Source organism: Caretta caretta, chromosome 2 (genome assembly GCF_965140235.1).
Source record: "Caretta caretta isolate rCarCar2 chromosome 2, rCarCar1.hap1, whole genome shotgun sequence".
Taxonomy (NCBI): Eukaryota; Metazoa; Chordata; order Testudines; family Cheloniidae; genus Caretta; species Caretta caretta.
Genome location: NC_134207.1, coordinates 84,600,093 through 84,626,026, shown reverse-complemented (window position 1 = coordinate 84,626,026; position 25,934 = coordinate 84,600,093).

Here is a 25,934-nt window from a genome sequence, read left to right as displayed (position 1 = left end):
GAATCAGACCCCTTTTTAATCAAGAAAACTCCAGCTGATTGCTGCCGTGGCGATACTGCATCAAGAGAGAAGTGGTCTCTCAAGTGGGTAGGTCCAAAGTCATTTAAGGCTTTAGAGATCAAAACCAACACATTAAACCCCACCCTAAAACCAACAGGAAGCCTCTGCAGATCACAGAGTACCATTGTCAGTGACCCCAGTGAGATTCTCTTCTTAGAGTTGCTGGGTTCTGCAGTAGCTTTGGCTTTCAGGCTGATTTAAGGAGTTGTCCCTTGTAGAATACTGTTGTAGTGTGGAGGTGAAGATCATTTGGATTATGATAATGATGTCCGCACCCAGAAGAACTGATTGCAATTTCCTGGTCAGAGACAGCTTAAAAAAGTCTTCATTGACATTGCTGCAAAAGAGTGCCTTACCATGCAGGAACTGGAAATACACAGTACTTCAGTTTCATTGGGAAGAAATTGATTCTTGAACCTCTAGCTCATATTTACAGCTATCTGCTATGCTCCCCTCCCCCTGCCTCCCTCCTCCCTGCAGCGCTGGGGCTTTGAAACTGCAAAGCTGCTCAACACAGAGCCAAGATGACAGACTCATTCAAGTAATTCTGCTAGAGCTTGGCATGAGTTAGGTCATTCCAACCAACTGCAGTGCACTGACACAGTGACCCTAACCATTTAGTTACTCCCTGTCTCTTACATTCACTCTCTACGGCAAGTTGTATACCAGCAAGAACAGATATGAACTGAAATTACAGTTCAGCTATTGATATTCTTTTATTGTTCCCTTTTCTCTCCTCTGCATTTGAGATTACTTAAAAATAATAGAAGGAAATGCCATTTGCATCCTATAGTATTTGGCCTTTCTTCACTAATACACTTTACACACTGAGTTCTTTGTATGAATCTATTATGCCATTTTGAGGATTGTAACCGATGTGTTTGTACTGAACTATAATCTCTTTTGAATGCACATAAGAATCTCTCCCTCTCTCTCTCTCTCTCGCTCTAAAAAAAAAAATCAAACCAGGACATCTTGTTAAACACCCAGGCTGACAGAGTGCAGTTGGTAGAAGCCCCAGTGGTATTCTGCTAAAACTCCTGCCAAATAAAAATTCCTGAATTAGAGAAGATACCTAAGTAGCAGCAGTCTGCAGCCCAATTGAAAAGTTGACAAAGAGCCTTTTAATTCCAAGGGGGCATAAAAAAAGAAGCAGCAAAATAAGAATTTTGCTCCTAAAGAACAGCATGTACAGTGGGAAACTGAGGCACGAGCTCACCCAATTTAAGCTTAATCAAATTTTCACCTTTATTTATAAACAGAATTATTGTCATGGATAGTTTCTGATCATATCACATATGACAGACGATAAGACAGAAAAAGTAGGGGCCCAGTTACCAAGTGGCAGGGTACTGGAAGTCTCTCGATTTCATGTTGGTTGTCTCAGTCTTTGGACCAGTGTTCTCCAACTTGAGCCTTTGGTCAGTTGGTGTTTATACATTAATTTATCCTTCTACATCATCTATTATTCCACATGCCCCATTATACAGTTACCCAAACATTCATAAGTTGTTTTTCCTTCTCCATTCTAGGTTATTTATAAATTAACATGACATCAACATAACTCAGTTATCTTTTTACCAGTCAACATACATTGCCAGAAACTATTCAAATTAAAATAATAAAATGTAGCTTATATTTTTACCATTGAGCAATTTACATCTTTTCGTACCATGGTTCAATACATGAACTATTAATCCTAAATAATTCATTAACATGACCTTTATTTTTCTTATTTGAGTAGGAAAGTTAAGGGGAACACCTGGCCTGAATGTCGGTATATACTTATCTTTTCCAAACATGTGTTTTCAAGGGTCTTTTGCTCAAAGTTTAGCATCTCAAAGTTTAGCACTTAGGCTTATAAATTATTAGAAAACCTTGTCAAGCAATCTTATCTGTTGTATTTTGAGGTGCTTATTCAATTAAGGCCTAGGTGTTTTAGCTATTCCCTAACAAACAGGAAACTAAAAAGAAAAAGATGGATGCAACAGAAAGAGACACTGGGTGAAATCCTGGCCCCACTGAAGTCAAAGGAAGTATTGCAGTGGTTCTCAACCCACGGGCCACTTGCACACAGCCGCAGCCCATGCGCATCCTCAGGGCTACACAGGTAGTATATATGGTTTGAATGCGGCCCACATAACACACAGAGAGCTGCATATGTGGCCCACAGAGATAAATAGGTTGAGAACCACTGCTATAGATAGGGTTGCCAGTTTTGGGTGGACGTGTTCCTGGAGGTTTTATCGCATGGCATAATCCTTAATTAAAGATTAATCTTTAATTCCTGGAGACTCCAGGTCAATCTTGGAGGGTTGGCAACCCTAGCTGTAGAGAATGAAATGCTGGAAGAAATAAATATTGAGCCTACCCTGTCCAGACGAATGAAAACATTAAATGAAAAATTCTAAAATAATAGAGGCTAGGAGAGAAGATAATGTGCTGGAAAAAAATTAAACCGGAATTTCTGGGGCAGTTTCTGCCACCCATATCCTTGTTGCATAAGGCTATTCTCCACAGGTAGCCCCCTTAAAAGAAGGAACTTCTCATGGATGCAGATACTGAACTTGTATAAGAGTGGTAGAATCTAGCCTTAATATGGCAGAAACTGGGAAAGAATCTTCTTCGTGGAGGACAGACATCAAAAACTGGAAGACCAAACTAAATAAAAGCTTAAAATAAAAATAGTCAGGAGAGGAGGCAGCATTGTCCAGTGCTTAGGACACTGGACTGGGAATATGGACACATGTGTTCTCTTCCCAACTCTACAAGTGATCTACTGAGTGACCCTGGGCAAGTCACTTTGTTTTCCCTTCCAACATCTGTCTGCCCTAGTTACTAAGAATGTAATCTCTTCAAAGAAGGGACTGTCTATTACTATATGTTCATACATTCCCTAGCACAATGAGGCCCCAATTTTAGTTGGAGCATCAACTGGAGCATCACCCCTGGCTGAGATGATTTTGTTGGGGTTGGTCCTGCTTTGAGCAGAAGGTTGGACTAGATGACCTCCTGATGTCTCTTCCAATCCTAATCTTCTATGATTCTATGAAGATGCTATACAAATAATAAATAATAATAATAATCAAGAGACTTGGGTTCTATTACTGGCTCTTCCATAGCCCTGCTATGTGACCTTAGGCAAGTTACTTCTCTCTGTGACTTTGTTTCACCTTCCATCTTTGCTTGTCTTGCTGATTTAAATGGTGAGCTCTTTTGAGCAGGGACTATCTCTCATTATGTATGGTGCATAGCACAATGGAGCTCTGTTCTTGGTTGGGGCCTTTGGGCATTACCATAATACAGATAAATAATAAAGTCAAAATTGATAAATTGGAAAAATAAATACAGTGATAATAGTTAGAACTGTTTAGAATTTTTTCCCCCACTGGAGAAGTTCATTTTTTTAAAAAATGTTTTAATTAAAACTTTCCCTGGAAAATTTCAATTTTTCAGCAAAAAAATCATAATATCCTTGGCGAAAAAATGAAAGCTTTGATTTGGAAATATGGCCATGGTATCACATTGGAGCTGTAATTTGTGTGCCTCATGCCCACATTCTCCTCTGTGGGCCAGACTCCCTGACTGGTCTACATCTTCCATGGTGCACTGTGGTATCCTGTGTTACTGAGCTGTGCTGTGTTTCATGGGGGGGGGAGGTCGTTGGCCATGATGCATCATGGGACATGTAGCTCCACTGATGAAAATGGTGGCATTAAGCAGCTGAACTACAACTCTAAGGTACCGCTGTGGCGTTTCTGAATTGAAGGTTTTTTTGGTTTGCAGGCATTCCGTTTTCTGACAAAAAGTTGAAAATTTCCACAGAAAGCAGACTCTTCCGATGCAAAAGAAATCTTCAGTTGAAAAACTAATATTCTTTTGAAAAACAGATTTGAATGAAAGTTTTGACTAGCCCTGACACTAATTCAATTAACAGGACCAACTAAAGTAGTAAACCACATCATCTAGAAGAATTCCCAGGAAATATGCTGGGACCTAACACACGTAAATCACACCTAAAAGACTGTGATTGTGGGGGGAAATCCACCATTTTCTCTCCCATTTTTTGTTGACATTTTAATTCTTTTTCTGATCAGCCCAACCTAAAAGGATAATGGATTATCTCAGACTCTATTCACATTGAGTAGATTAAAATGGCATCCATAAAAATTTCCCACTTAGCATTAGGTGCCTGGAAACTATTCAAGGGTGCTGCTGGCTTTTAGGATTCTTCTAACCGAGAGAGCAGAACAGAAACAGAGAGAACTGAGTGAGAAAGACAATTCAAAAGCAGTTAAATATTCTTTTGATCTTTATCGTTGCTCAGAAACCCAGATAAAGTACAGGTACAGGCTGAATGCAAAAGTGTGAAATCCTGAGATAGGACAGAATTTTGCCATTGTCATTTCTTTATTTACATAAAACACAGACTGTGAAATGATGAAATTTCCACCATATTCACAAATTTGGGGTGTATGTAGCTAAAGCACAAGAGTGAAAGTCAAACCACCTGGATTCTAATTCCAGTTCTTCAACAAGCTGCCTGTGTGACCTTGGCAAGTTTCCTAAGGCTAGATTGTCAAAGTGCCCCCCCTTCCCTGGCTTCCTTTGCGTACGAATTGCTCAGTTTTCAACTATGGCCACAGAGGGTGAGCAATAAATGCCACTGTGACTCAGGAAGTGGGAAGGAAAGGATAGCGAATGGGAGGAGCCCTGACTCCGCCCCTTCACAGACCAGCCAGAATAACTGGCCAGAAAAAGAAAAGTCAAAAAAAGCCAACTATTCCAAGAAAAACATTGAACTCAATCTCAATCTATTCTCTTGTCTGCTCCTGAAAGCTATGTGCCACATTTACTCCCATTACAATCCAGACTTTTGTTGCTTTTTGTCTCATTTTCTCCCATTTAATAATTTCTACCCTACTTCACTGTTAGGTGGCTTGCTTTGGACCCTTGGATGGAAACACTTTACAGTACATGTGCAAAGGATGAAATTCCTGTAAAAACTCTGTGAGAATTTCAGTGTAGGTGCATGAAAACTGATAGCTTTACACAGCTCAAGCAAACAGCATTATTCACTTGATCAATTAATCCCACAGGGTTACTTTTGGTCAAATATATTGATATCCAAGAAAAACATGGCTTTTAAATCAGTTAATGTTCCTGGAATCATAAGTTCCTTAAGTGTAGGTGCAACAACTTGAAAGAGAAGTTGTTTAATTTGTCTTTCCAACCCAGGATGAGGAAGGAAGCTTGTAATCCCACTGGTGCACATTTCTACCTTTACATCCATACTCCCTTGAGGATATTACAAGTGGAACTGAATATCCTATTGCCACCAAGAAAAAATCGTGTAGGAAAATGCGTATTAGACTTATTTTATTGAACATGATTCTTTACAAGTTTGTTTTTCTTGTAGGTGAAGAAAGTTGCCAATATAAAATAACAAGACTTAACCATGCTTTTGGGTAAATGTAATAGGCATGGAGAGGAAAAGCTCTCATTTTCTGCCTAGGCATACTTAAGCATTTTAAAAGTAGGAACTAATCTTATTTCCATGCTGTGCATGTGCAGAAAATCAATATGGGTATTTGCTGTTCAGAAAAGCTAATGACTTTTCTTCTTTTTCTTCTACACAAATCCCATGGGACCCTGTGTCACAGAGGCTACAGCAGCTCTTTGCATAAAAAAATTAAGAAAAATATTATTTTATATCCATTTCTTATAACACACACATAAGTTACTGTTACTAATTAAATCTGTGTGCTTTACTGTACTGAGGGAGTATAACCCATATCTGGAGTCTTTGGAATATCTTTTTTATTATGCATTGGATAAGTCAACCTAGATCATGACTGGAATTAATCATGTTTAACATTTACCAGTCCGTAACAGAAATTATTGTGACAAATGTCTGTTAATATGCAAATGAGATTTCTATTGCTTCAAGCATCATCCTGTAATTACTCAGCTGTTTCTCCAATGAGATTTATTGAATCAGCAATTTACGAAGATGGAGTGGCATAACCTAATTAATTCATGTAGATTCATTAATGTTTGAGGGGTGGAAATATGCTTCCTGTCACTTTCATGAGAGCATTTGTTAGCACTGCAACTTGATATGGGTCAGTTAATTCATCTATGCAAATTCACTTACACCATGTTTCAGGATCAGCAGCTTTTGGACAAGCATGTCTCTGAAATGTTTCCTGCAGTACTCCCACTCATGGTTTGAGTGTTTAGCTTAAAAAAACCTCTGAGAAAACAGCAACAGCTGGCACCAGATAAAAAGTATATGGCCAGATTAATTGGGTAGTACAAACTTCTGGTAATTAGACAAGAATTGGTTGTATTCCTGACTATTGTATCATAGTTGTAAACAATGCTAAAAGGAAAGCAGGGCGAATATACACTAAGTGTTGACTATAGAAAAAGTCAAAATAACTATGGACTACAATTCTGTTAATGATCAATAATATTCTACAGGTTTGAGTATGGAAGCCAGTCACTGACACATCTTAACATTATACAAGCTGGGGGTATATACATATACACAGTTTTAATTTGATCCTGGAGCTGTTCTGCAATACTAAAAAATTCTGCTAAAATAAATGGGAGAGCTGAACACAGATCAAATTGCACAGCCAGGTCATATAGTCACTGAGATTTATTTCTTTCCATCATTTCATCTTTGTATCCCTGTCTTCTCATTGGCTGAACACCTCACCAGAAATTAAATATTTATTTTAGGAGGGACTTGATCCCATGTGTCTTTCCACTGAGGTGAGCATCCTAACCACTGGGCTATAGATTAATTTACTCACATGTGCTCTTCCCGCACCCCCCACTGAATATTTAATTATTTATATAAAGTAGAAAAGCTTCAACAGAAGAGATTGAGAAAGCTGCACCCTAGAATCCCTTACATCCCGGTGGCTAAGGCACTCGTGGGAGATGCAGGTTCAAGTCCCATTACCAGTTCAAGCAGAGGATGGATTTGAACCTGGGTCTCCAACCTCCTGGGTGAGTGTGCTAACTATTGGGTAAAAGGAAGACACTGCCTTCCTCCTGTCTTGTGAGTGGGGCTAGGCATGCTCTGAGCACACCAGACACATTGGGCCTGATAGGCAAGGGAACACCTCATTTGTAAATCCCACCAAGCTGTTTCGCAGTGTCAGATTTAGGGGCTGTTTGCATGCCTGGTGGCAAAAATTTAGGGAACTTTACCAATGGAAATATAGGTCTCTCCAGGTGGCAGCTGAGCAGTGGTTATATGAATACCAGTGGTGTTTAAATGTTGGATGTGGGCATCTAAAGGGTCTAATTTCCCTTGTGAATCTAGTCATTTGACTTCAGTGATGTGTGCTTACAGTTAAGTATGCATATAAGATTTGTAGGCGCAGGGCCTAATTTAAAATACTAAAGGACCAGATTCTGCCATCCTTCCTCCCATTGTGTAGTAACTTACTCCAAGAATAGTCCAGTTGATTTAAATGGGACTACTTGACATAAGTGAGGGTGGAAGAATCTGCCCTTAATTTAAAGGATATATACATTTAAAATATGTCTAATTTTAAGATGGTATAAAATAACAGTGTTATCACTGTTGTGAAATACTGTAGGTATTATAGAAAATGTAAGGTTTTATTAAAAAGTCATTTGAGAAGTTGATAACTAGATATCATACAATGTCACAGAAACCTCATGGAGAATAATTATTCACTTCCCCTGTTAAGGAACCTTAAAAACTCTGATTTAGCCCAGGAGAGAGAAGCAACAGCATTCATTATTACATGCATACGATAAGATTTCTTTTCCAAATCCACTGTTAAATCACCAACTGGTCTTGGAACCATTGTGTTGAAACAATGATAACAGGGTGCCAAGCCACGTACAGCATTTATTATTACATTAGCAAAACAGGTCAGAGGAAGATTACAGAGCCTCCGTGTAAATTGTGTACCTCAGAAGACATGAAAACGGAAAGAAGGGACCCCATCAAACATGCAATGGTCTGTTGAAACACATGTGTTGTTTTATTTAAAAAGTGCAGATACTACACACACTGATGCTCAGGCTTGCCTCATGAAAAGAGCAAGAATATGGGAAAATAATATTTGAAGGGAGGGGATCCTACTGCAGAACAAAGACTTTTCTCTTTACCTATATGCATGTGGAACTGGCTGCAAGCAACAGTCTGGCACTCGCTCACCTAAATGATGTACCTAAAACAACGATGCTGCCCTTTTGACGAGTGAGGGTATGGGGTGGAGGGCAAAAAGAACTGAGTGGGTATTTTGCAAAAGCAAGGCATTCTGGAAGAGCTGAGGCAGTTGTACAAATGGTTATGAAACCCCAGAGTAAGATTTCATTTGGAGCCGTGACAAAAGAGCAATATGTACAAACTCAGGCTACCAGATTGAAGTCAATGTAAGCCCAAAACTATGAGAAACAGGAAATTTCCAAGGTTGACAAACTCATTTCCCACTCTCCCAGCCTTCAGCCTTCTTATCCATTTCACAAGTGATACTTCATGGAAATACTGTCTTGTGGATAGGGTAGGGGAGCAGGAAGACAGGATTCCTCAATTCTATTCCTAGCTCTGCCATTGACTCACCTTGATCTTTGTACTTCATTTTCCTGATCTGTAAACTAATATATTTCTATAATTATAATGCTGTAATAATAATAATATATAATTATTTATTGTTATATAAAACTAAAAATATTCTCCTCCCTCACAAATACCTCTTTTCTAGGCTTCATTAATGTTTGTAAACTTATGTGAGATCTTCATTTAGGCCCCAAATCTGTAAACTCATAAAAAGAGGATTAACTTTAAAGTAAAAATGAAACTACTCAGATGCTTAAAGTTAAGCATGTGCCTAAGGGTTTTCAAGGTCAGGACCATAAATGGTGCCATAGACATATTAAATTCTCCTCTATATGCTGGCCGCCGCTTCTCACAGCTCCCATTGGCCGGGACCAGCGATGGTCAATGTAAACAAACTGTCTTGCGGCCCACCAGTGGATTACCCTGCAGGTTGCCCACCACTGATCTAGACTATATTTCCCTAGTTTGCTTATGTGAATGTCATGTGAGACCTTGTCAAAAGCCATATTAAAGTCAAGATATATCTCTTCTACTCCTTTTTCTCCCTGTCTTGAGATTATAGAGGCTTGGTTATAGTGTTAGCTCAGGTTGTTCGAAGATATGAAGGTGGCTGACTGACCTCCAGCCGTTCTGGGGATCTGATGAGCATAATGGTAACTTGAAGACACGTTTGCTCCCAGTGCCAATGCAGTTGCAAAGAGTGAGGCGGTGGTGCAGCTGAGGATCAGCAATAGAGTTGTAATGTATATTTCCCCTGATACTGCATAGGCTCGATTCTGCTCTCAGTGTAAATCCAGAGAGATTTCAGTGAAGTTACTCTAGACTTCCACAGGGTGTAACTGAGAATTGAATCTGATCCTATTTCTCTAAGGCTGGGTAATCCTTTTTTTAGTGTTATGCTCACTCCAGTGTATTATGTTTTTTTTATTCTTTCATCAGCTGGCAAGAGATGTTCATGATGGAAGGGAAGACTATGCATTCATCATTCCCAAGAAACGTATTTTAGTTTTAGTTTCCAGAAACGATTTCATTATGTCATGAGATGATAGCCCTATGCAGATGGTAGAAATGATGATAATATTATACAGTTATAAGAAACCATCTGCAAATAGAAGCTTTTGAACCATCTAAAATATGCAGCATGCCACAAATGGTAAATAAAGAAAACAAAGGCTAACACAAGAGCCAAATCATGAGAGGCTGAGAGAGATGAATCCAGCCAATTTAAACCATGAAGGGTTTAAATATTTTTTTCTAGTATTAATAATTCTGGAAACGTTTTAATATTACAAACAAATGTACAATGTCTTCAGTACCTTCCTTTTTATTTTAAAATGATAAAATTAGAAGACAAAGTCCACTTTACCCCAGTAATGAGAAGAAGAATCATTTCTACTAATATAGTGCTTTTTGCCCAAATACCAAGGTCAGCATCTATTATTATCCCAATTTTGCAGATGAGAAAACTGAGGTAGTGAGAGGTTTTTAGTGCGGTTACAACAGTAAACAAGTGGCAGAGCCAAAACCATAAAGTAGAATGTAAGATAGTGGAAGCTGCTACTGCCCAGATCACTTTTAGAAGACCTTGCCTCTAAAAGGAAGCTTGTCAGCAAATGAGTGATAGGCAGAGTTGATTTACCCTATAGAATATCCCCCTCTTTACCCATAGATTTGCAAAGTTTCTACTACATATAAAGTTCTGCTTGAATTATGAAATTAAATTAAAAACATACACATAAAAAAGGAATCACACTGTTGCTTTCCTGTCTACAGCATTACTGGTGTGGTGATGGGTGAAAAGTCAGACAATTGGGGCTAGATTCTCAGCTGGTATAAATCAACCAAACCTCAGTAAGGTCAATGCTAAGGATCTGATCCTCAGAATACTGCAGTAGTAACCCCCCTGTAAGCATTGTAGTCATAGAGGGGTTGAGGTTATGATAAAGGGACTATACATTAAGTAATATACTCTCAAGAAACTAATTAGATTTCGAGATTTCCATAACTTCCTGTTTGGAAAACAATTAAAGTTATTAAAAAATTCAAAACTTATTATCATTTTCTCAATTATACATCCTACAAATTCTTTTAATCTGAGAAACTTTATACATTTAATTAAAAACTGACTGCAACATGCAGTTCTTCTCCAGTTAATCTGTAATTAAGCCAGACATTTTACAATTAAATTAAGCTGAACATTAGTATTTAAAATTACTTTGTGAAGAGCAAGGAATTTTTATATTAAAATAGTTTAATTATGATAACACTGGAAACCTATTCCTTTCCAGTTAAAAACAGGAAATTCATTACTAAATGTATAGTTACTTAAATCCAGGAATTAAGAGGATTACCCCTTAAAGAAAATTATATAATTGTCATATACAGTACTACTTTCTCAATATGAAACTGCAAGCTACCATATAGGTAAAGCTCATTGATATTTGTTATATTTACCAACGACACTTCAAGAATGTAATTTCTAATGACAATCCAGACCTGTTGAAATTTTTACTTGAACATTTGGAGAGATTCTGAATAGAAATACATTTCTTGTTATATAATAGTATAAATATGAATTAGTCATTTACGTTTGACCTGAGGCCAATATCCATGGTTAACAGTTGACAGTACCAGAATTGTCAACATTCTTTTAAACCACTGGCGATTATTCAAATGCTTTTTTAAATTAAATTTATAGAAAATGTAGTGGAACAGTTTCTTTGTTAAGTTAATGTGTCTCTTTTGTAGCCCATCCCCAAGAAATCATTAGAATTCAAGCTTGCGCAAATTGTACTCATGTGTGTATCTAAGCAGAGTGTTTTTGTGCATGACAATTTTGTATTATTTGCAAAACTCTATCAAATGTTTTAGACTTTCTTACAAAGCTGTCTGTAAGATATTTTTAATACCATTTGCTGTTGGATATTATTATTTGTTTGACCACAGCACTTTGGAGCTCTAGTCATGGACCAGGACCCCTTGTCCTAGTGGAGTTTATGAATGCATTAGATATATTGTTGGCACCAGGACAAAAATATACTTGTATCAAATGTAACTAAATATGCATTTAGGTAGCTAACTGTAGACCACAGTCAGAGGTCAACCCAGAAAGGCTGTGGACTGACTGAATGGTCCACCTACTAGTTTGATCTGCATGTTTCTGGAAGTAAATAGCCATTGGGGCACTGCCACGAATCAGAAATGGCACTATTGGGCTGCTGTTGATATATCTAATACCATCCCAGCCCCAGGTGGCATCTCCTAATTGCAACTGTGAAGTTTATGCTTATTATCATTTTACCTCTCTCTCCTTTCTTGACATCTCCTAGCTTCAGCACGACATAGAGATTTTTCAAAGAAAGCTGGTGCAAATTTAAAATTTGCTCTCTATGAATACTTGAGCCCATTAGCTTAGCATTTGCCTTCTGCGGGCATTCATATGAGTATGTCAGTTGTGCAAATGTTCACAAGAAGTGAATGCACAAAGCAAACGTGGACGAAACAAATCCATTTTTAAATGCAGGATTCACTCCACTCTAGAAATAATTTGTGTGATTTTGGAATTTTGTAACTCAGTGTTTGAATACTTGAAATTTGTTAAAAGAAAAGGAGTACTTGTGGCACCTTAGAGACTAACAAATTTATTTGAGCATAAGCTTTTGTGAGCTACAGCTCACTTCATCGGCTGCATGCAGTGGAAAATACAGTGGGGAGATTTTATATACACAGAGAACATGAACAATGGCTTTTTCCATACACACTGTAACGAGAGTGATCAGGTAAGGTGCGCTATTACCACCAGGAGAGAAAAAAAACCTCTTGTAGTGATAATCAAGGTGGGCCATTTCCAGCAGTTGACAAGAACATATGAGGAACAGTAGGGGGAATTATCTGCCCGTAAGATCATCTTCCATTCTGATCTTACAGAGTTGTTCTCTTTTCTTATTTTTGTTCCAATAGAGTTCTGTTTTTTAAGAATCTGATTGGGTTTTTTGGGTCTTAAAAATCCAAGGCTAGTCTGTGCTCATCTTGTTTATTCTCAAGCCTCCCCAGGAAAGGGGGTATAAGGCCTTGGGGGGATATTTTGGGGAAATAGGAACTCCAAGTGGTTCCTTCCCTGATTGTTTGTTAAATCACTTGGTGGTGGCAGCGTTTACCTAATCCAAGGGCAAAGACTTTGTGCCTTGGTGAAGTTTTAACCTAAGCTGGTAGAAATAAGCTTAGGGGGTCTTTCATGCGAGTCTCCAAATCTGTACCCTAGAGTTCAGCTCAAATAAATTTGTTAGTCTCTAAGGTGCCACAAGCACTCCTTTTCTTTTTGCGGATACAGACTAACCCGGCTGCTATGCTGAAACTTGAAATTTGTTTTAAGGCAACTTCAAAAATGGTGATACATATTAATGTTGTCTGAGCTCCATTTCTATAGTGTCATAGGAATGTCTGATTATAGTTCCCAATGGGAAAAAATGCCATTGCTTAGCTATCTTGTAAAACATTCGGGAGTAAAACAACTACATTTAATAGGGAAGAGAAAACAAAAGTGGAACAATAGTACTTTACACTTCTATAGCATATTTTATCCTAGAATCACGAAACATTTCATACACATTAATTATTAACATCAAGACATCATTGTAAGGTAGGCATCATCCCTATTGCACAAATAGGTAAACGGAGACATGGAAGCACAGATTCTGAAAGGTATTTAGGGGCGTAACTCCCTTTGAAATCAATGGGAGCTAGGTGCCTAAATACCTTTAAGGATCTGGGCCAGAGTGGCTAAATAGAGGAGAGGTCCATCACTGGCTATTAGCCAAGATGGTCAGGGATGCAACCCCATGCTCCAAGTGACCCTAAACCTCCAGCTCCCAGAAGCTGGGGCTGGATGACTGCAGATGGATCACTCAAAATTGGCCTGTTCTGTTCATTCCCTCTGAAGCATCTGGCATTGACCACTGTCAAAAGACAGGATACTGGACTAGATGGACCTTTGGTCTGACCCAGTATGGCCATTCTTATGTTCTTGTTCAAGGTTATACAAGCAGTCTGTGGCAGCATCCAAATCTTTTAATTCTCACGTGCATAAATCAGTAGACCTATCTCCTCTTCTAGAAGAAAAATATTTGAGAAGGAATAATTGAAAGATTTTTTTGCTGCATGTGAGCCTGTATTGCTTCTAAGTCATAGAGTGGATTTCCTGTCATAAGGAGTACACACTCTTTGCTGTTCTGAAATAATATGATAAAATAATTGTAAAACCTAAACCTAAAATAGAAAATTGAACCTGAGCCCAATATTAAACCACTGTACATCTTATATTGCTATCAAGCTTTGTAGCATCATGACAGATATAGATGAAACATGAGACATCTAATTCATCACTTCAGTGCTTACAGTAAATATGCTTTTAATCTTACATTGTTTGTAGTAAACACATTATGTGATAAATCACACTGTAAATTTATATTTTATGGGTGGTTACAGATTTCAGACAAATTCTTGGAGACGATACATTTACAAAAGTTGTCTATTGCAAATAGCATTGAGCTGAACAATGATGTCGATGGAAAAACTTTAACTAATAGTAAGAAGCTGTTGAGTTTACTTCTTAAGGCCCAGATCCTGCAATTGATAGTGCGCAGGCAGATGGCTGTGTTTGTATGGTGCCCCACTGAAGTCAATTGGGCTCTGGATAGGTGCAACAGTCTACCCACATGCTGTCCATTGCTGAGCTGGGGTGTAAGGTTATGCCTCTATTCCCATTAATTAATAAACAATATTGGTCTTTAAGGGCTTGAGCCTACAAACCCTTACTTATATGAATATCTGTACTTTCATGAGTCGTGCCACTGAAGTCAAGAACAAAACAAAAAAAAGTAGTTTTAGATGAATAATTTGTTTCCTTCTTACTCAAAATGTAGTTCTCCAATAAGGGCTAGGTCTATGTGGGAATTATCTGTTTAGGCGTGTGGAAAATGAAGGAGTTATATGTATTATTTTTTGTAAATAACACGTGTGCTTCAGTTTACTCATTTGATTTTATCCTGGTCTTCACTTCCCGCAACAGACTGCAAAGGAGTCTGTTGGGGGGAAGCAAACAAGAAACAAAACAATATGAGAGATCAGGCTTCTTAAGAGAACAATGGGGCAAACTATTAATTAGGGAATGCCCTTACTTGGCTAGTAACAAGGAAAATTGGAAGAAGGAGAAAGTTATGGCCTGGAAAAGAGAGAGAGCAAGGAATATAACATTGAGAGAGTTCTAATAAGTCCAAAACAGAGTGAAAACTGTGTTTTTGAGGGAGAGAGAGAGAGAGAGAGAACACATCCATCTGTGCTGGAAACAGAGAAAAAGAGGCTCTAAAGAGAGGATTGATCATAAACATAGAGTTAGTTCTGGGGCACAAGTGAAGTCAAAGAACATCACTGAGGGCTGTACCCCTGGGAGAATCAAACACCAAAAAACAAAAACACATCTGAATGCATTAGGTATCTGAATTATACATAATGATTTGGCACTATGTGTCTGATTCCCCACCTCCACCCCATGACACAAAATGTGAAGTTACAGTAAATGGTTACCAGATGTCTGATTAATGGCTAAGAAATTAATAGTTTTTTTTCTTTTAAATGTAAATATTTCCCAACCAAGCATTAGAGCTAAAGTGAATAACTTGTACTGAATAATTCATTCAATTAATATCCTTTGTGTGTGTGTGACTTGTTCACACACAACACATGTAATTCTCTAATGTATCTGTTATTCAAAATTACTCATAAATTTTTTCAGAGTAGAATCCTTGGTCTGGAGATAATTGCACTTTAAATATTGTTATCAGAAAAACTGTGATTTGAGAGGGGTGGGAGTGGAGGGAAAAGGGGATTGTAAAACATCACAACTGGTGAAGTTTGAGCTAAATGAATGACAACTTTTGAAGATCTGCAAAAGTACCAACACTTTATCACAGTAGTTACGAGTGTACTAGCACAGGAGGGACAACCCTGGTATTATCCCATTTCCATTATGAGACCATTATAGTTATATGATACCATTGAGTCCAGCAGTTGTTAAAAGATGGGGATAGAGCCTTATTATTTTGGTACCCACATGCTTATTTTTTCTTAAACCACAGAGTTCTGCTCCATCTGCAAAACTATGTAACCATTATCCTCTCACTTCTCCATACATCTACAAACATAAATACTGTTACCACAGAGATACAAACAGTAGCATCATCATGTTGCTGTTCTTTCATTTTTCATAACCTGATAAACCTAGATTTCTACATTTGCTTTCTTTTTATTAATTCTTAAATATTAGCATTGACCAAATTGCTAGAAGAATTAACTAATATTACCACATATGTACACTTATCCCCTGTGTTTAAAACGGATTTTAAAATTTTATTAGTTTAAGTTTTCCATTTTATTGTATCATAGCTGTGCTAAATAAACAAATAGCAATTCCTTGTTAGGTAACCAGACTACAAATGGCTATCTCAAAATAACCTTAGCAGCTTTACATTTTCCATTGCTACCCCGCTTGACCTTTATTGCAAGATTGATAACACTGGAGAAAGCATTCAGCTACCCCTGTACCCCTCTCACCCCAAATTAAACTATGAGGGCTAGTGAAACTAAACACCACCTGGTGATCACCATATTAAATAATATATTGTAGCACTTTATTTAAAACTTTACAAGACAGTATTAATATGACAGATTCTTTTCTTCTTTCTTTCAATTTATAATGACCAGAGAACTCTTGAGCTCTAGATGCTTTTGCCAAACCTTAAAATGACAACTCAAATCAAAAGTAAAGCCAGCTCTTCATCTCCAAACCAGAAAATAACCAACTGCAATAGAAATCAAGTTAAAATCTGAGGTGATCAGGAACCTTAGCTACTGTAGAGAGGACTGATGCAGTAAAAGCATAAGACAGAATTTTAAAAAATTACTAGTAGAGAATAACCCACCAAATTCATTGTTTTCTCTTAGCTACCACTGTGGATTTGCTAAGATAATGCTGTTTGAATGAAAAACAGAATTTGGAAAAGAGAAAGACAAAGGTAAAGAGACATCTCAATACAGTGAGTTAATGTGATTTTGTTTTTATCTGAACCTTACATCCACAGCAAAGAGAGTAGGTTAAAATGATAGTCTCTGAGGCCTGGCCCCTTTTAATGACTCAAGTCAATATAACCAAGTCAAATGCAGAGTTCTCTTTTTACTCAGCCCTGGTGGGTTCATTTAAAAAAAATGGCTTAAATAACATGGGTTGATGCTGAAGTCTTCCCCCATGGCTTCCTGGGCATTATAGTCAACAACCTTCCAGGCATACATAGAGCAGATGGAAGCCTGAGGCCTCCACATGAAAAGTTTTCTAAAATAATCTGGGTCCTTGTTCTGCAACATTCCACTATGCCACCAGGTAGAAACTAGTAGAAGACATGAGTCTGCTCCTTCCTCTCTCCTACTCCAACCCCCACCCTGGGCTTCTTTTGTTTTTTGTTTTGTTTTGTTTTTTTGATGGGAAGAAAAGGGTTCAGACCTATGAAGCTTACAAACTTACCAATCCTAGGCTTTGCATGGCATTTTAGCCAAGTTAAAAGATACTTTGCCATAGTAATAAACTGGATGTACACATTCAGACATAAAATAGGTCTGATATTCATTTCTCAAAAATCCAGGGAAATCCATTTTTTTGGTGCATTTGCTTCCTTAAGAAAAATCATAACTGGTGTCCTTCTGAGGCAAAAGTTACCTTTCCACATGAGGTTGGTTACAATGTTCTCAATAGGACAATTTTGATAGACACACTATCAGATTTTGCATAATCCTGTTTGACTTGCAAATTGTGGCTGCCATTTTAGATTCAAGTTTATGTTCTGAGAAAGTCAGACCTGGCAGCTATAAGAGTGGTATGCAGTGTAGTTGTAACCAAGTTGGTCCCAGGATATTAGAGAGACAACATGAGTGAAATAATACCTTTTATTGGACCAATTTCTGCTGGGAAGAGAGACAAGCTTTTGAGCCTGCACAATGCTTTCAAAAGATGAGCCTGGGAACTTACATTCATACTCTGTAAATTCATAAATTAAATTCATAACTCTGCTAAACAATGTAAAAGAAGCAGCGAGCGCTAATAAGGCATCTTTGGAAAAGTGGAAGTTAAATCCTATTGAGGAAAATAGAAAGGAGCATGAACTCTGGCCAGTGAAGTGTAAAAATATAATTAGAGAGGCCAAAAAAGAATTTAAAGAACAGCTAGCCAAAGACTCAAAAAATAATAGCAAAATTTTTTTAAGTACATCAGAAGCAGGAAGCCTGCTATACAACCAGTGGGGGCACTGGACAATTGAGATGGTAAAGGAGCACTCAAGGACAATAAGGCCATTGTGGAGAAACTAAATGAATTTGTTGCATCAGTCTTCACAGTTGAGGATGTGAGGGAGAGTCCCAAACCTGAGCCATTCTTTTTAGGTGACAAATATGAGGAACTGTCCCAGATTGAGGTTTTGGGATAAATTAAACAGTAATATGTCACCAGGACCAGATACTATTCACCCAAGAGTTCTGAAGAAACTCAAATGTGAAATTGCAGAACTACTAACTGGGGTATGTAACCTATCAATTAAATCAGTTTCTGTACCAGATCACTGGAGGATATCTAATGTGACACCAATTTTTAAGATTGACTCCAGAGGCAATCCCAGCAATTACAGGCTGATAAGCCTAACCTCAGTACCAGGCAAATTGGTTGAAACTATGGTAAAGACCAGAATTGTCAGACACATAGATGAACATAATTTGTTGGGGAAGAGTCAACATGGTTTTTGTAAAGGGAAATCATGCCTCACCAATCTACTAGAATTCTTTGAGGGGGTCAACAAGCCTGTGGACAAGGGGGAGCCAGTGAATATAGTGTACTTAGTTTTTTCAGAAAACTTCTGACAAGGTCCCTCACCAAAGGCTCTTAAGCAAAGTAAATTGTCACGGGATCAGAGGGAAGGTCCTCTCATGGATCAGTAACTGTTAAAAGATAGGAAAGAAAGGGTGGGAATAAATGGTCAGTTTTCAGAATGGAGAGAGGTAAACAGTGGTGTCCCCCAGAGGTCTGTACTGGGACCAGTACTGTTCGACATATTCATAAATGATCTGGAAAAGGAGGTAAACAGTGAGGTGGCAAAATTCGCAGATGATACAAAACTACTCAAGATAGTTAAATCCCAGGCAGACTATGAAGATTTACAAATGGATCTCACAAAACTGGGTGACTGGGCAACAAAATGGCAGATGAAATTCAGTATTGATAAATGCAAAGTAATGCACATTGGAAAACATAACCCCAACTATACATATAAAATGAATAGTCTAAATTGGCTGTTACCACTCAAGAAAGATCTTGGAGTCATTGTGGATAGTTCGCTGAAAACATGCGCTCAATGCACAGCAGCAGTCAAAAAAGATAACAGAATGTTGGGAATCATGAGGAAAGGGATAGATAATCAGACAGACAGACAGAAAATATCATATTGCTTCTATACAAATCCATGGTACACCTACACCTTGAATACTGTGTGAAGATGTGATTGCCCCATCTCAAAAAAGATATGGTAGAATTGGAAAAGGTGCAGAAAAGGGCAGAAAAGGGCAACAAAAATGATTAGGGGAATTGAACAGCTTCCATATGAGGAGAAATTAATAAGATTGGACTTTTCAGCTTGGAAAAAAGATAACTAAGTGGGAATATGATAGAGGTCTATAAAATCATGACTGGTGTGGAGAAAGTAAATAAGAAAGTGTTATTTACAAAGAAAAGGAAGTATTTCTTCACACAACACACAGTGGAGCTCTTTGCCAGAGGCTGTTGTGAAGGCCAAGACTATAACAGGGTTCAAAAAAGAACTAGCTAAATTCATGGAGGATAGGTTCATCAAAGGCTATTAGCCAGGATGGGCAACAGGGGATGGATCACTTGATGGTTACCTGTTCTGGTCTTTCCTTCTGAAGCACCTGGCATTAGACAGGGTACTGGGCTAGATGGACCTGTGGTCTGACCCAGTATGGCCGTTCTTATGTTCTAAAAATCATGGACCTGAACAGAGATACTGGATTTATGGCTTTTACAACAATCTCTGACCCACTAACCCCCCATTTTTGTCCCATGACTGCAGAGGTGATAACAGACCACTCTACCTTAAATGGTCCGTTAGAATATGTGCTAATTAATTATGCTAAACAATCTGTTCCACCTTGCATTTTGCTGTGGCACTAAGGCTATGTTTATGTTACAAATTACTTTGGTATAATTTATTTCCCTCAGGGATGTGGATAATCCACATAAATGACACTGACCTAAGTGCCAGTGTGGACAGTGCTATGTTGGCTGGAGAGCTTCTCCTGCTGACATAACTACCGCCTCTTGCAGAGGCAGGAGTTATTAAGCTGATGGGAGAGACCTTAGAGCATCTTCACCAGAAGTGCTACAGTGATGCAGCTGGATAGGTGCAGTGTGCCACTGTAAATGATGTAGTGTAGATATAGCCTAGGAGACCTGAAGAAGAGCATTGTGGGGCTCGAAAGCTTGTCTCTCTCACTCAACAGAAGTTGGTCCAGTGAAAGATATATTACCTCACCTGCCTTGTTTCTCTAATAAGAGAGGCTTGGAAGGCAAGTATATCAGTCTTAGAATGGTGAAGGCCCTTTTCCCTATGAACTGAAAAGAGGTTACCTCAGGTTAATTAGTCAGCTGGTGACTTTTTAAACCTCTCTTCTAGGGAGAGAAGGGAAGCAAGGAGAAGAAATAAGCTGCAGCAGGGTTAGGGGCAGCTTGGAGAACAGGCTTCTCCTGGATAGAAGGCTGTTCTCCTCCTATAGGGGAAACACTGAATATACTTCTGTTTGGGGAAAGACTGGTGACCAGAAGCCTGCATAATAAGTTAATTGGGAGCAAGGAAATGTGTTTTGTGTGTGTGTGTGTGTGTGTGTGTGTGTGCGCGCGGGGGTGTGTGTGCTTGAGTGTGTGTGTGTGCTGGTAGTTGGGCAACCCTGAGATTTGTATATAAACCAAAGTTGAGAATAAAAACCTCCATAATAGGATTGATTTACTCCAGGGCCACCCCAGCAGAGAGAGAAATGCTGAGACCGATGTGGTGAAAGAGGAGACTTGCCACAATATATGCTACTACTTTTCAATCTCTAAAACCTTCATTTTGTTTTCCTAGCGCATGTAGAAAGATGCCAGTTCTAAACCTGTCAGTTACATGTTAACACTTCCAAAAGTTTAACCGGAAAGAAGAATATCTACATTGAAATTATTAACACTCTAACATCATTTGTTATGTCAAGTGATAACTTAAAAAATCCACTTACAGCTGTTTGAAAATTTTCACATTACAATTTTTTTTTTTTGGCAAAAAAACCAACCTTTTTAAAAATAATGAAATTTGTTGCCAAAAGTTATTGAAATTTCCCATTTAATGAAATTTTGATATTTTTAATGAAATTTTAACCAAATTTTTTTTTAAAATCAATTTTGAATGTATGAAACATTTTAGTTACCAAAAATACCTTTTTACTGAAAACTGGTTTTGGTAAACAAAAAATGGTAATAATGGTATGGTGGATTTTTTTTTCCATGAAAAACAGAACACAGGTCCTTTCTGAACCCTACAAAGCAAACTACTTTTTTCTTTTTATCTCTTTTTAGTCAACTCTGATTCCACCACTATTATGGTTAGGGCCTTACATCAAATGTGCTGAGAATATCAAAAATGCAGTGATCAAGATACAGTAAAAGTTGAGCTGCTGCCATTATAAGCACATAGGTGGAGGGCACTAAACAGAGAGTAAAGGTTGCTCATGTCTTGTTTACTTTGTAATGAAATGTGAAGTCAAGGTCAAATGCAATGTCCTACGTTTCCTGCCAGAAACAGCCTAAAGAGTTGGCAATTTAAGGCAGTAATGAGAGCAAAAGGCTCCCCTCGATACAGGAGAACATAGATGTGATGGCTCTATGGGGTCACTACTCTTTGGAAGACAATATGTAATTGTGGTTTCATACTGACAACATGAAACCTATCTGACCTTGTTGCATCTGAATGTGTGCTACTTTAAATACAGATTGAGATAGGGTTAGACCTTTGTGTCTGATACTTCTGATAATAATGCCCCATAATATGTATGATGGATTGGAGTGATATTACTATACATTTTTCTCCTTTTCCATTCTATTTTAATTCACATACATATAGCATATGTCTATACAAATTATTTGACACCTAACAGAAATTATAGCTTATATTACAACACATTTATTATGGGTTAGGTTGGTAGAAAAAGCCTGTAGAAAAGAAGTATGTGATCATGTAATTAAAGACTATCGTAATACATATGCACAAAAGGGCCAAATTATAGTTGCACAGGAAAGATTAATTCTGGCATTTCTTAACTTCTGGGTGCTTTACATTGCAACCTTAAAAAGAAAAGGAGTACTTGTGGCACCTTAGAGACTAACCAATTTATTTGAGCATAAGCTTTCGTGAGCTACAGCTCACTTCATCGGATGCATACTATGACTGTATGCATCCGAAGAAGTGAGCTGTAGCTCACAAAAGCTTATGCTCAAATAAATTGGTTAGTCTCTAAGGTGCCACAAGTACTCCTTTTCTTTTTGTGAATACAGACTAACACGGCTGTTACTCTGAAACATTGCAACCTTAATGTCTTTTAAAGTAGTTTTTGTGTGCAATCATATATAATTCACAGTTAGAAATAATAAATATAATTAATTACTTTACATATGTAAAATCAAGTAAACTACCTTGTTATACAGAAGACAAGGAGGGTGAAGTAAGATCTTTTGTTATACCACTTCTGTTGGTGAGAGAGACAAGCTTTTGAGCCACACGGAGCTCAGGTCTTGAAAGGTACTCCTAGCATCACAGCTAAATACAAGGTGGAACAGATTGTTTAGCCTGAATTACCCATGACTGTTCCTATGGGTTGGACAAGGTGTTTGTAGTTGAATCTAGAATTGTTATGGGTGAAGATGAAATGGATGAGTTTGGCTATATGTTTGGGGTGGATATTTGAGAGTTGTCTGTTGTCATGCAAATATTTGAGTCAGGCAGCTATGCTATCATTGTGAGGGATGTTGGTGTCTAGGGAAGCAACATCCATGCTGGCGAGGATGGTGTTCTGAGGGAGATTGCTAATGTTGCTCTGTATGTCTTGAAAGCTTGTCTGTCCCTCCAACAGGAGTTGGTCAGATAGAAGATATTACCTCACCCATCTTGCCTCTCTAATATCTTGGGACTGACACAGCTACAACTACACTGCATACATCTTGCTCTACGTTAAATTCCACCATTAGGGACAAGCCTTCATTCCCAATATCCTTATACACACAATGGGTCAGATTCTCATTTTCACTAAGAGCCCATTACACAGCTATGCCAATGAAAGGGCCCTTTAACGTGGGTGTTAATTAAATTATACCTACTTCACACTGCCAGAATGGTGTAAAGCATAAATGAGGCTATGACCATTATTAGCTCGCATGTCTGAATTCACATGCTTCCATCTCTATGTGAATTATTTCAGAGTAGCAGCCGTGTTAGTCTGTATCCGCAAAAAGAAAAGGAGTCCTTGTGGCACCTTAGAGACTAACCAATTTATCTGAGCATAAGCTTTCGTGAGCTACTGCTCACTTCATCGGATGCATGCTCACGAAAGCTTATGCTCAAATAAACTTGTTAGTCTCTAAGGTGCCACAAGTACTCCTCTTCTTTATGTGAATTATATGGCCCTTCCTATGTGATTAAAAAGTGCCACTGAATCCTCAAGCATCCTCAATTCCCACTGAAATAAATGGGATTTGTAACTATAGAGTACATTTCAGTGACAGGTCTTATGAATCTTTAAAGTAAGAAAGAGCTTCAAAGTAATCATTTAATAACTAAGCTATTTGTTCGCTGAATGAACTCTAGTTGAGTAGGCAGCATTGTAATGTGGAATGAGCCAGATGGTTTGCTGAACAGCACTTCAGGATGCTTCTTTTGTCCCAATCTGAGCACGTTACATCTGTTCTACATCCAAGCCACATTGAATCAGAATCTGTCAAACCTATTTGAATGCAGGGTCTAAAGGTCTGAGGTAACTTCAGATTGTGCTGTTGTATTACCATATGTCTAAGCTTCCCACAGATGCCACACATATATTCATTTGCCTGAACATACACACAGTGTAAAGTTGCATCAGAAACATGAATTATCGAAAAGAGAGCTGTTAATTTCTGAAGAGCAGCAAATGTGATAAAAGGCTTATTTATGTAATTTTCTAGATCACTGTCCATTTTAATTTTACATACATGGTGGCTAACAGGAACGGAGAAGTGGTTACTATCCACTGGAGTCTTAAAAACAAAATTGCAAACAAAGTTTGAATTTTGATTATCAAATTGCCAAAGCAATCTTTCTCAGAAGGTTGTTCCTAATTTCAGTTCTTTCTTGAAATAATATAAAATTTCTATAGGACTTCTGAATAAAGGTGTAGTTTTTAGAAACAAATAGAGATTAAGGATGTTAAGATTCATCTCAAGAACTGCTGGGCAGAAATGAAAATATACTTTTGTTAAATGTATATGCACAAAGCCCCCCCTCTCCAGTACCCATCTGAATCAGATGTTGCCACAGATGATATTTTCATTATTTCATTTACACCTTCTTTCTCCCTTGAATCCCTTTGTCTGGTTTCTAAGCAACCATGCTAATATTCCTGTTCAAAGAAAGAAAATATTCATGACCCCAAAACAGGATTCCTCAAGGTAGTTTGAAAACAGTCTTGGGAATTTCAAAAGTCTGCCAGAGGTTCTCATCAGCATCTTGGAACTTGACAAAAATAATGTTGATAGACACGTAGAGATACTGGTACCAAGAGGCCTTGTTCAGAATAGACAGTGCATATAAATACAGCCCCGGATATTTGACTGAATGCTGTAGCTGAATTGTGTGTTCTTCTTACAGAAAAAGGCACATTTATTTTTTGTTAACTAGGTGTAATAAAATATCAAATTTTAAAATATCTATAAGTTATAAGTATCCACCAAGTAATTGTTCATTTGAGTCTGTAAGCTGCAAACTAAGAAAAGTGGTTTTAGTGGCTATAATAGAAGATGAGGAATCAGGACTCCCAACTAGATCCTGCTCTGTCAATGCTCATAGTGTGACCTTGCTACCCTGTGCCTCAGTTTACCATCTGGAAAACAAATATATTTACCTACTTCACAGGGATTTCATTAAATCAATATCTGTTAAATTATTCAAGATCCTGAGATGCAAGGTGTGATATACATAAATAAAAAAGGTAAATGCAAAAAAGTGGTGTTATAACTCCAAAATGCTTGATCTGTTAATATTTTGTATTAATTAACACAGTATCTCAGGTTAGACAGTGACAGACTAAACTAATTTTTCTAATTAAATTAACTTTGTTGTTAAAACTTACTCCCAACCACATCTCATAGCATTATACATACATCATATATGACCACTGACATGAGGCTACTCCCAAAACAAGGTACAACTGAATATGAGGAAATGTGGCAGAATTGTGCCTTCAGTGATTAAGATAAGCCACTCTTCCTTTTTATTAAGAAGCCTTTAATCTTGAAGTATTGAAATTAATGGCAGTACTTGTGGAACAAGATATAATTCAGTGCGAGCAAGGGTGGCAGAAGTGGGCTCTTATTGTTGAGCCAGAATCATCATACATATTCCTTGTGATTGAGGTCAGTGGTTTGACTTCCCTATTTCTGATTTTCCCCCCTTTTAAAAATGTTTGATATGTTTTAGACACATTTATTATTGCCTAGGCACTAAATTGTGCTCAGTAATCTCACTGTAAAACCACACTAACTGCACTGATTTTAAGGGAGTTACCCTATTTACCTTAATTACACTTTTCCGACTCAGAACAGAATTTGGACATTGAAACCTAAACTGGTAGCCTTTATAGTCTCGGATGGTAAAATATAATTTTCTGAAATACAGAATACATACAACATTGGACAAAAAAATTGAAATGTATTAACAATTTCCTTAGAGGGCACTTTCACAAGAACAATTAAATTGCATTTCTGTGGCTTTTTCTCTTCACTTTATGTGAGCAGATACTGTATGTGAGTTAGCTGTCAGTATAATTTGAGGCACTGTAGTAAAATGTAATTTTATCTTGCAGTGTGTGTCTTCACAGTACT